The sequence below is a fragment of the Lutra lutra genome, chromosome 15 (genome assembly GCF_902655055.1).
Source record: "Lutra lutra chromosome 15, mLutLut1.2, whole genome shotgun sequence".
Classification (NCBI taxonomy): domain Eukaryota; kingdom Metazoa; phylum Chordata; class Mammalia; order Carnivora; family Mustelidae; genus Lutra; species Lutra lutra.
The window spans coordinates 53,410,883-53,421,072 of NC_062292.1; the positions used below are offsets into that span (position 1 = coordinate 53,410,883).

The 10,190-nt window shown below is 34.7% G+C and overlaps 1 long non-coding RNA gene across 1 annotated transcript; it reads left to right on the plus strand.

Moving 5' to 3' along the window:
• The first annotated feature begins 982 nt into the window (after window positions 1-982).
• On the plus strand, window positions 983-9,706 carry LOC125086404 (uncharacterized). Its single transcript, XR_007123174.1, has 3 exons — window positions 983-1,048; window positions 1,237-1,274; window positions 9,056-9,706. It is a non-coding gene; the product is annotated as an uncharacterized LOC125086404 (long non-coding RNA).
• The last annotated feature ends 484 nt before the right edge of the window (window positions 9,707-10,190 follow it).

Consider the following 10,190-nt stretch of genomic DNA (forward strand, 5'->3'; position numbering starts at 1 on the left):
AATAAATAAATCTTAAAAAACAAAACCTAATATCCAGAAATAAGCAGTATAATATCTCTCTGTGCCAAAATGTTAATCAAAGGATGGATAAGTACATCTACAGACAGAACAGATTTTTCAATCAGAGATTAATTCTTTAAATGGTATGCTCTAAGTTAAAATATTAATTATAATTTTCTTGAATTTAACAAAAAAAAAAACTGAAGAAGTTCCATAATTTAAAAAACATATTGTTTTTACTCTAAGTTCTAAATCATCAAAGAGAGCTCTAATTTGAAGAACATGTATTATGAAAACCATTATGACTTGAAAAGTATCTTTTAAGTGCGTGTTTAAACGTTACATATTATGGGATGCTTTGATTTTCCTATGAATGATGAACTGATTAACTTGTTTACAACACTTTTCCCTCCTTTCCTTTCCCATCTCCTATTCTTTGTTTTGTAATGATTTTATTTTCTCAGAGTTTGTACTACTTACATTTTTTCAAGTATTTAATTTACTCTATGTATTTAAATTGTGTCATTGTTCATCAGTCCATATGCCAAAACATTTCTCATTCTCACTAATTTATTTTGATTAATGTCTGAGTTAGGTGGATGTAATCACCCATGTGTTTTGTTCTAAAATACAGTTAAGGATACTCTATATTCCCAGAGTACTTTGTGTTTCAGAAAAAACTGGGGTTTTTGTTGTTGTTGTTGTTTAGTTTTAGAGAGAAAGAGAAAGGGTGGGGGTCGGGGTGGAGAAAAGGGAAAAGGAGAGAGAAAGTCTTAAGTAGTCTCCACTCAGTGCAGAGTCCATCGTGGGGCTCTCATCCATGACCCCAAGATCATGACCTGATTCAAAATGAGAGTTGAATGCACTACTGACTGAGCCACCAAGGCATCCCAAAGCTGTTTTTTAATGAAAACAACAATTTGCCTGAATGTAAAATATCCTAGCTATACTTCTTCTTTCTCAAATAGAGAGATTGCTGCCCGTCTTCTGATCCTGACTGCCACTCGGAAAAAGTCTGACACCAGCCTGACTTGCCTTCTCTGGCTGTGTGAGACTAGTTCTTGGTTTCATTCTCAACATTTAATTGCTTAACGAGTATCTGTCTCAGCCTTAATTATTCTGTGTCAGATTTTCTAGGCATTTCAGTTCATCTTTGATGTACAGATTTAATTCTCCCATTATCTTAAGAATATCATCCTATTTTATGCTTCTAAATATATGTTTTCCCCATTACAGGATTTGCCACTGAGGGACACCAGTCCTCTGTAAGTCAGGTAAGTTTACCCTGTTCATCTGTCATCTTCCTGCCAATTCCTTTAGTTTATTTTTCTATTTCCTTTAAAGTGATTGCTGGGTTTATCTTAAGTCAGTCATTACATTTTTAGCACAATTTATTTCATCCTACTATGTGTCTCACTTTCAATTAGTTTGTAATAGTTCGGTTTTGCTTTGCTTCTTTAACTCTGCTGTCTCTATAATGCTCTCAATGTGCTATTTTATTATCATAACAACTTAAAGTGGTATTTATTGAACTCAGATAATATGCTTTCTTCCTAATGATATTCAGTGGATTTGACCTACAAAAATGGTAGTGTTATGTAGTTTAGCCTATTGAATTACGTCCCATCTTTTGGTTGCTGAAGTGGGTTCAGTATGGATTTTTACAATTCTTCAACATGTGTTGACTTTGCAAGTCCTGTGGCCTCTGTAGTTGGAGATAATCCATAGAGGTTTGCTTTATTTTCTCAGAGGGCTTTCTACTCCCCACTTTGGGCTGCTTCTCTCTACATTGGAATATGCTACTGAGAATCTTTTTTTTTTTTAATTGTCCTTCTTATAATAATTTTCTCCTAGAAAATCAGCACTGTGGTTTGTATATTTTCTATTTAGCTGTTCCTGGTAATTTTTTTTTTGTACTTTTTAAAAAACTTGTTTTGATTCTCTTCCTCTGAATGAGGAAAAACATCTTTGAATCTACCTCTTTTATCATATTTCTTCTTGTTGGATGACTATATGCTCCTCTGAATCAATTTCTTCCAAGAAACATCTTCTAATATCCCCTAAGCCATTCATTATTTGTATCTCTCTATAAGTTAAATATGTGATAGTTTCATCAAACTTTTTAGAGTATATTTGTACCCTAAAGTATATGTTTGTTTTGAAATTATTTTATATATGAATGGGATATAAAATGTATTTTGCTATTTCTTGCCAAAATCTTTTCAAGATTGTTGGTATAACATAAGCACATACATTTTAACTATCCAGTCATTCAATCAGATTTTTTTTTAATTAAACACAGATTTTTAAGGTCACTCTGCTTGTTTTTATGTATGTAAAGACACATAGATGTTTAAATAAGTATCAATGCTTTCATCATTCAACAAATGGTATTAAATATTAATATTATGTTCTTAAAACTGCATCATTTTTTCATCCACCTTATAAGTGAAGATGAAAATACATGAATATATTTAAAAGTGGTTCCTAGTGAGTTTTCTTGTTGCAGGTCTTATAAATTCTAATTATAACTGTGAAACAGAAAATCATAGTAACCATTTATCTTTTAAAAAAAATAAGAGCCATGAAGGTTCAAGAGATGGAAAGAGACACTTTCATTTCTTTTCTTTGGAGTGCACTGTCTTTCATGTTTCCTTATAAAGGTCCAACTTTCATGTAAATTTCAGTGAACATACTCCTTGATTTAGAATTTTAAACTTTCTCTCCAAATAGATAATGATCTTTGAAAAATTGCTTCTTGGTATGTTTTATTTCCTAAGTTGAATCACTATAGAATTCTACAGTTATAAATTAACAATTTTGCTTAGTATCTGTCAGTTTTTTTCTTTATTTTCTATCACACAGCTAATTAAAGACAAGAATTGTCTTTTTGCATCAATCAAAAATATTTTTTTTATAAAGATTCTATTTATTTATTTGACAGAGAGAGAGAGAGAGAGATCACAAGTAGGCAGAGAGGCAGGCAGAGAGAGGTGGGGCTGGGGAATCTTTTTATAAAGATTCTATTTATTTATTTGACAGAGCGAGAGAGAGAGATCACAAGTAGGCAGAGAGGCAGGCAGAGAGAGGTGGGGCTGGGGAAGGTGGGGCTGAGCAGAGAGCCCAATGTGGGGCTCGATCCCAGGACCTGAGATCATGACCTGAGCCGAAGGCAGAGGCTTAACCCACTGAGCCACCCAGGCGCCCCAATCAAAAATATTTTTAACAGCTTATTATGATCAAGTCAGTGTACACAGCACTAGTTGCCTAATATCGAAAGACTCAAATGCCTAATAATTAAAGGTAATTCAAGTACAACATGAATATAATTTAAAAGTAATTTGATAAATTGATAAGAAATTTGATGTGAAAATTATGATAGTAAGGAAGACTTAGAGATAAAAAACATATTAGTTGGGGAATGCTTCACGAAGGGAGCTATCCTTTGAATTAAGCACTAATATTGATAGATTCTGATAGCAGAAAAGGGGAATGGATTCCAAGGGATTTACAACGTAATATCCTAAGGATCTATAGGATTCCTAAAGATAGTTCAGCAACATTTTAAGCACCAAGAAAGTTAACACTTTCTCCAAATAAATGAATCCCCTGAAGACAGTTTTGTTCTTAACAGTTGCTAAGGTCATGTATTGTTGGAAATTTCATTAGCAATCAGATCATTTAACTGCCAGATTTAAGATGTTAATTTTGAGGTTCAGTATTCTGGATTTATATCCCTGTTGTTATTCATTTATTCATTCACCTGTGAAATATCTATTGAGTGCTTAGTATATGCTAGGTACTCTTCTTGATCCTGGGAACACAATTGTGAATAAATACTTTCCCTTATGTCACTTGAATTCTCATATTAGAATTAGAAAGAGATAAATTCTATGAAGGAAGTGTTTGCTATTAGTAAAATGAAACAGAAAAGCATTGTAAGGAGTCAGGGTTGGGGCTCGGGGGGCATGAGGGAGGGCGGACTGGCAATTTTAAATAGAGATTTCAGAGAAGGCCTTCCTAAGGTAACATTTTAAGCCAAAACCTGAAAGGGAGCAAGCCAAGTAGACACTTGAGGAAGGTCATTCTCAACAGAAAGAACAGCTGGTTCAAAATCTCTGAGGAGAAAAAAATGCCTGTTCTGTTTGACACACAGCAAGAGGGGCCAGTGTGAGTAGACCGAAGCAAGCCTGGGGTCCTGGTGGCGGGGGGTGGGGGGTGGGCAGGGGATTAGCAGAAAATCAGATCTGAGAGACATTAAGGATCAGATGGTGTAGGGCCGTGTGGGAAGTTGTAATGGTTTAGGCTTTGCCTTTCAGTGACATGACAGCTCTTGGAAGATTCAGTGTTGATGAGTGACATATTCTGACTTCTGCTTTTTAAGTATCGCACTGGCTGCTGCTGTGTTAATAAAAAAGACAATAATGGGTCGTGTGGGATAGAAACTGGCAAACTCGTTAAGCGATTATTCCAATAATCCAGTCAGGAGATGATAAGGATTTGAACCAGACTGGAAGCCCCAAAGATAAGAAAAATAATATAATCTTCAGATATGAATAATGACAGGGGCAAAAGTATGACCTTGGAGCAAGTTCATATATTGACCTTATATTGACAGCCTATTCAATAATGGAAAAATAACAAATATGGCAATGCAGGGAAGGCAAAACTTTACCCATCTTGGGTTTTCAGCTGGAACTCGAACAGATTAACAAGAGAAAAACATTTTATTAACACAGGCAGCACATTTAATGCAGAAAAATCAAACCAAAGTAACTCAAAACAGCAGCTTATAATTCAAACTTATATAAACATCTCTGAAAAGAAACAGTGAATTTGTAGAGAAACGACAAGACAAAGGGAAGTAGTTTTTGTCTTCCACAAGTGTCAAACTATGGGAAAGTACTGACAGAAGAGGGAACTAATGGAGTAAGGTTTATTTACATTTTCCTCTGGTGACCTCTTTGGGCTGATGAGTTTTTCTCCCATTAAAGGAGGATTCATATCCAGCCTTTGGGCAGAAAATGGGTCTTGTGGGAAAAAGTTTGTAACCTGTGGGATCTGATGCTATTACCAGGTACGTAATGTCAGAATTGAGTTACATTGTAGCACACCCAGCTGGTGTCCAAAAAAATCAGAGAATTGCTTGGTGTGGGAAAAACACCCACATATTTGACGACGAGACTACGGAAATGTTCTGCGTGTCTGTGTGAGTGTGTAGAGAAAAACAGGTTTTTCCTTTCCACCACCTTCACTACTAAAGCAAACAACCCTGTAGTTTTCTCTCTCATCAGGACGAAGAGAATTTAAATGCCCATGGCTAGTTTAACGTTTTGGTTCTTTAGGTCAAAACATAGCCTCTGGATCAAGGAATGTTTAAGAGCAAAATTTAGGAAGTTTAAAGCATGGTGCTTTTTTGTTTATATACCTAATAACTTCTGCATGGAAATCTATCTCCTACTCCTCTGTTAACTCACTCAAACATCAATAGATTTTTGTGCAGAATTTTTTCACTTCAGAAAAAAATTGTGGTATTTTAAAAATATTGTTTATATTGGATAGATATATTTTTGTGCATTGCTGCTTCTGTAGCTATTAGGATATGACTATGAATACTTCAGGTTCTGGTCTGTACTGATATATGAGCTCCTGCCCTGATAAAGGGAGTTTTTTTTTTTTTAATTTTATTTATTTGACAGAGAGAGAGAAATCACAAGTAGGCAGAGAGAGAGAGAGGGAAGCAGGCTCCCTGCTGAGCAGAGAGCCCGATGCGGGGCTCGATTCCAGAACCCTGAGATCATGACCTGAGCCGAAGGCAGAGGCTTTAACCCACTGAGCCACCCAGGTGCCCCTAAAGGGACCTTTTTTACTGACAGTAACAAAAGCCGGGCCAGTGGCCCTGGAAGATCATCTTACTCATCAACATGGGGCCCCTATCATTCCGGAGCAACAGGAGACTTTTGCCTTTGCAATGGAGGGTAGACATCACCTCTAGAGTACCAACTCCTGTAAACATATACCTCAACTAAATTTGCACTTTATTCGTTCATCTCCCTTGTCTTGGAAAAATTGTGTGATTAATCTACTACTGATTTGAAGTATGTTATTTCTTTATGGGTTTTTTAAGAGGCACTATCCTGTATACTATTTGCTATTATCCTGTATATTATTATATATTATTCCCATAGTGAGCCTATGTTAAGTAAATTGTTGGCAAAGACAAGCTAAGTCCCTGAAAATCATTTGCCTTTCAAAACAAAACAGTTCTATATTAATATAGTACTGTTTTGAAAAGACTCCAAGTTGCACTATTTTATTTGTTTTTCTCACAGTACCCATGGAAGTGAGGGGTTAAAAAAAAATAAAGCTTATGGGTAGGTTATCATTTGGTGGCAGAGCTATGTCAGTATCTCCAAGCCCTCAGACCCACCAAATAATGTATCAACTATTGTCAAGACAACTTGTTAAAGGTTATTAGTAGAGATACTTATGAAAAGCCTGAATAAGTTGTCTTCTAATTTACATTTATGTAAATGTTTCTGTAGTCTCAAACATTGATTTATTGGCTTATTCGTTCAAAAATATTTATTGAATCTCTACTATGCATTATGCCTAGGCAGTATGTATAGATAAATGTTTAAGAATTGGTATTCTGAAAGGAGAGAAGCCCTCATCTGAGGTATTTGCAGTTCTCTGTGTTACAAATACTTTCAGTTTGATTGATTTTAAGCTATCAACTTCATATTCACTGAATGCCAAGTTTAAGAGAGATGGGCATAGTTAACTCTGCAAAGCTGGTACAATGGCTCCAGCACACCCTTGGAAGAATGACAATCCATAAGGAGAGATAAGATATTGAGAAGAAACAACACTGCCAAAACCCCACAAAGGAGCATGTAATAAATGAAGATTGCAGAAAGTGATTTAAGCATTTCAAAAAAAAAAAAGTGCTTAAATTCATTATCTGACTTTCTAACTTTGAAACAGGTGAAGAGTAGTATTTTACTATTCTTGGCTTAAATTACTCTTCTAATTTCCAGCACGTTGCTGACTTGCCACAACTTAGGGATTTTTCTTTTCCTTGGACAATCTTTTCACTTTAAAGTTGCTTTTTCTCATGCGGTAGCTTTTCTTATTTTTATTTCCACTTAGCCATAGAGAGTTATAAATTGGTGCTTTACTATTTGTCAATAAGAGTGCTATAAACCAGTCTACTATGAGGAAAGATATGGGACTGAGGCCTGAGATTGATTCTAGTTAGTATTTAGTTAGAATGATCACAGAAAATATTTCTTGACCCATTTTGAAACCTTAAAAAAAAAAGTGAAATACTTCCAAGTCTTTTCTACCTAAAAGTATCTGCCAATTTTCAAAGAGCATCTACAATGTAGCTCTATGGTTTTTCTATTTTCTGTGGCAGAAGAGAAGCCATAATATTTATCCTGTCTAACATGACCCAGTTTGATCCATCTGCTTCCCTAGTCTAAATCTCTTTCAGAAACTCTCTGTAGAATTTACTGCTACCTTGGGTTCTCATTGAATTATACATAAGAATATTTTCCCTTTACATGTCTGCTCTGTGTGGTGAGATTAAAAAAAAAAAAAAAGTTTCCAGCAATGTATATGTAAGTTTAATGTTCAGCCAATTTTATTTTAGATCTTCTAAACATTTTATTGCTTACACTTAAATATGGAGGGTTATTTGAGCTCTTTTTCATGGCTTTCTTGATTGTAGTTATTTAAAATATGTTTACGCAGCTGAACCTCACAAAAGAAGGAAAATAAACGGTATTTTTTTTTCACATTGTAGTCTGTCCTGGCTTGAAAAACAGACAATATATTTTTAAATTTGATGTCTGCCACTATACATTATCAGAGATGAATGTCTGTGCATGACCAAGTTTTCATATCCTATTTGGTATGCTGATAATTCAGGTTGTCTGCTTTATCATCACTTTACCTTGTCTAGGCCACTGAAGATCAATGGGAACTTGAAATTAACTGCAGGTAGCTATTCAAAAAGAATATTGCTGCAGATGTAAAAATGTGCATGTGGTTATGAAAAAGAAAAGTCAATTTCACTGTATTATATCATGCATACGTCTCTTAAAATTGCTTTATCAATAAATGATATGTGGCAAAAAGAAGTAAAATAAACAAGGAGCATTCTCCTTTTCTCTACTTTCTGTCATTTCATATTAGTTTTAATGAAAATACTTTGATTCACTACATCCTGTGGAGAATAGGGAAAATATTTCCCGGTAGGTTTTGTTATTCAGTGGTTATTAAAGAGACACTGAATAGATGCATTTTTTTTCTAAGACATTGATTTCACTATTATTATACTTCAGTAAGTGGGATTTATAGAGCGGTGTTTTCATCTATGTATTTCGAAGGAGGGGATGCTTGATGAAAGATTTAATTATTTATTGGGAAAGACTAAGTGGATATTTTATACTTTGCTACAAAAAAACAACATCTTAATAAAATAAAATATTATTTATTTCTGAGATACCAATGAGCATGGAAAACATACAATACAATATCTTAATCTTTTAAGAAATGTTTCACAATAGCTCTTATACAAATCAGAATTTGTGTAAGTATATACAAGTATATATATATATATATATATATTGTACATACAGTATATATACTTGTATAAGTACGTACAAGTATAACAAACAAGTAACAGACTTGTTACTTGTTCATATTTGATCTCTATGAGTTAAAAAGTTACAACCAACAAGTAAATTTAAACTCCATATAAATTTAAGATTGGATAAACCATTAGTAATACTCAATGGATGTAGAGAGAAATTGCAAAGAATGATCACTCACACCTGAATAGAGTAAAGAGAAATGTATTTGACTTGAATACAGAAAAGGGCCCAAAGGTCCATATTTGGCACCTTCTAAAGTCCGCATCACTCAACCTGGTGTATTGTATATAACTAGCAATAGCAATAATAATGACTCATCTTACATGTAAAACAAAATGTGTGAATAAAACATCTTTTGTGTATTCTTTTCTTTTCTTTTTTTTTTTTTTTAGGAAAGAAATGGCAAAAGGGATAGAGTCGCATATGGCACAGTCACACATGGTAATTAAAGAGATAACAAAAATAATCTCAAATCCTTTATGCAGCTGTACAGGTTAGAGGAAGAAGAAAAAAATATGAGAGTAGGAAGCTTTTATTCCACTCCTCATGCTAAGAGACTGGTGGAAATTCTTTTAACCATATCTCTTCTTGTTCCTTCAAAAGAAACTGGAATACCTTATAGGTTGGATAAATGTTCAAATTCTAGGGCACTATTTACTATTGGAAATGGTCTCTCTGGATTAAAAGGGTGTGTGTGTGTGTGTGTGTGCGCGCGCGCGCGCGCATTGTACACAGTCTCTTCGTGCATAAGTCCTAGTGTATTCATCAAATTCGGATGTCTGCCTATTCGTTTAGCCAAATAATAGCAAGCTTCTAAGAACAGGATTTGAGATATTTGAGATCATGTATTATAACCATGTAGACAATGAGTAAAAATTGTGTTCTCCAACCATTACTCACGAGAATTCTGATGGAAAGGTATTGACAAATAGCCAGATAATCATAAAGCAGCATCTTATTCCTTATTTGTTACAGCTCCCCTAAGGAACTTAGAAGTTGGGATGCCAGCTCTGCATGTTTCAGGCTTCTTCTTCTTTTTTTTTAATCCAGCAAAAATGCCTTTATTTTTAAACCAAAACTCACCATGTCCAAGTTTACAAAGGAATCATAAAAATACGTTTTTGAAATAAGTTTTTTTTTTAAAGATTTTATTTATTTATTTATTTGACAGACAGAAATCACAAGTAGGCAGAGAGGCAGGCAGAGAGAGAAAGGGAGAAGCAGGCTTCCCGTTGAGCAGAGAGCCCGATGCGGGGCTCGATCCCAGGACACTGGGATCATGACCTGAGCCGAAGGCAGAGGCTTTAACCCACTGAGCCACCCAGGCGCCCGAAATAAGTTTTTAAATGTTGTCTCCATGTTAAAATTTTTCATCTTTTCTCTCTCTTTTTTTTTTAATTTTTAATTTTTTATTTTTTATAAACATATATTTTTATCCCCAGGGGTACAGGTCTGTGAATCACCAGGTTTACACACTTCACAGCACTCACCATAGCATTCTTAAGTCAGCCATCCAATATCCTCAAT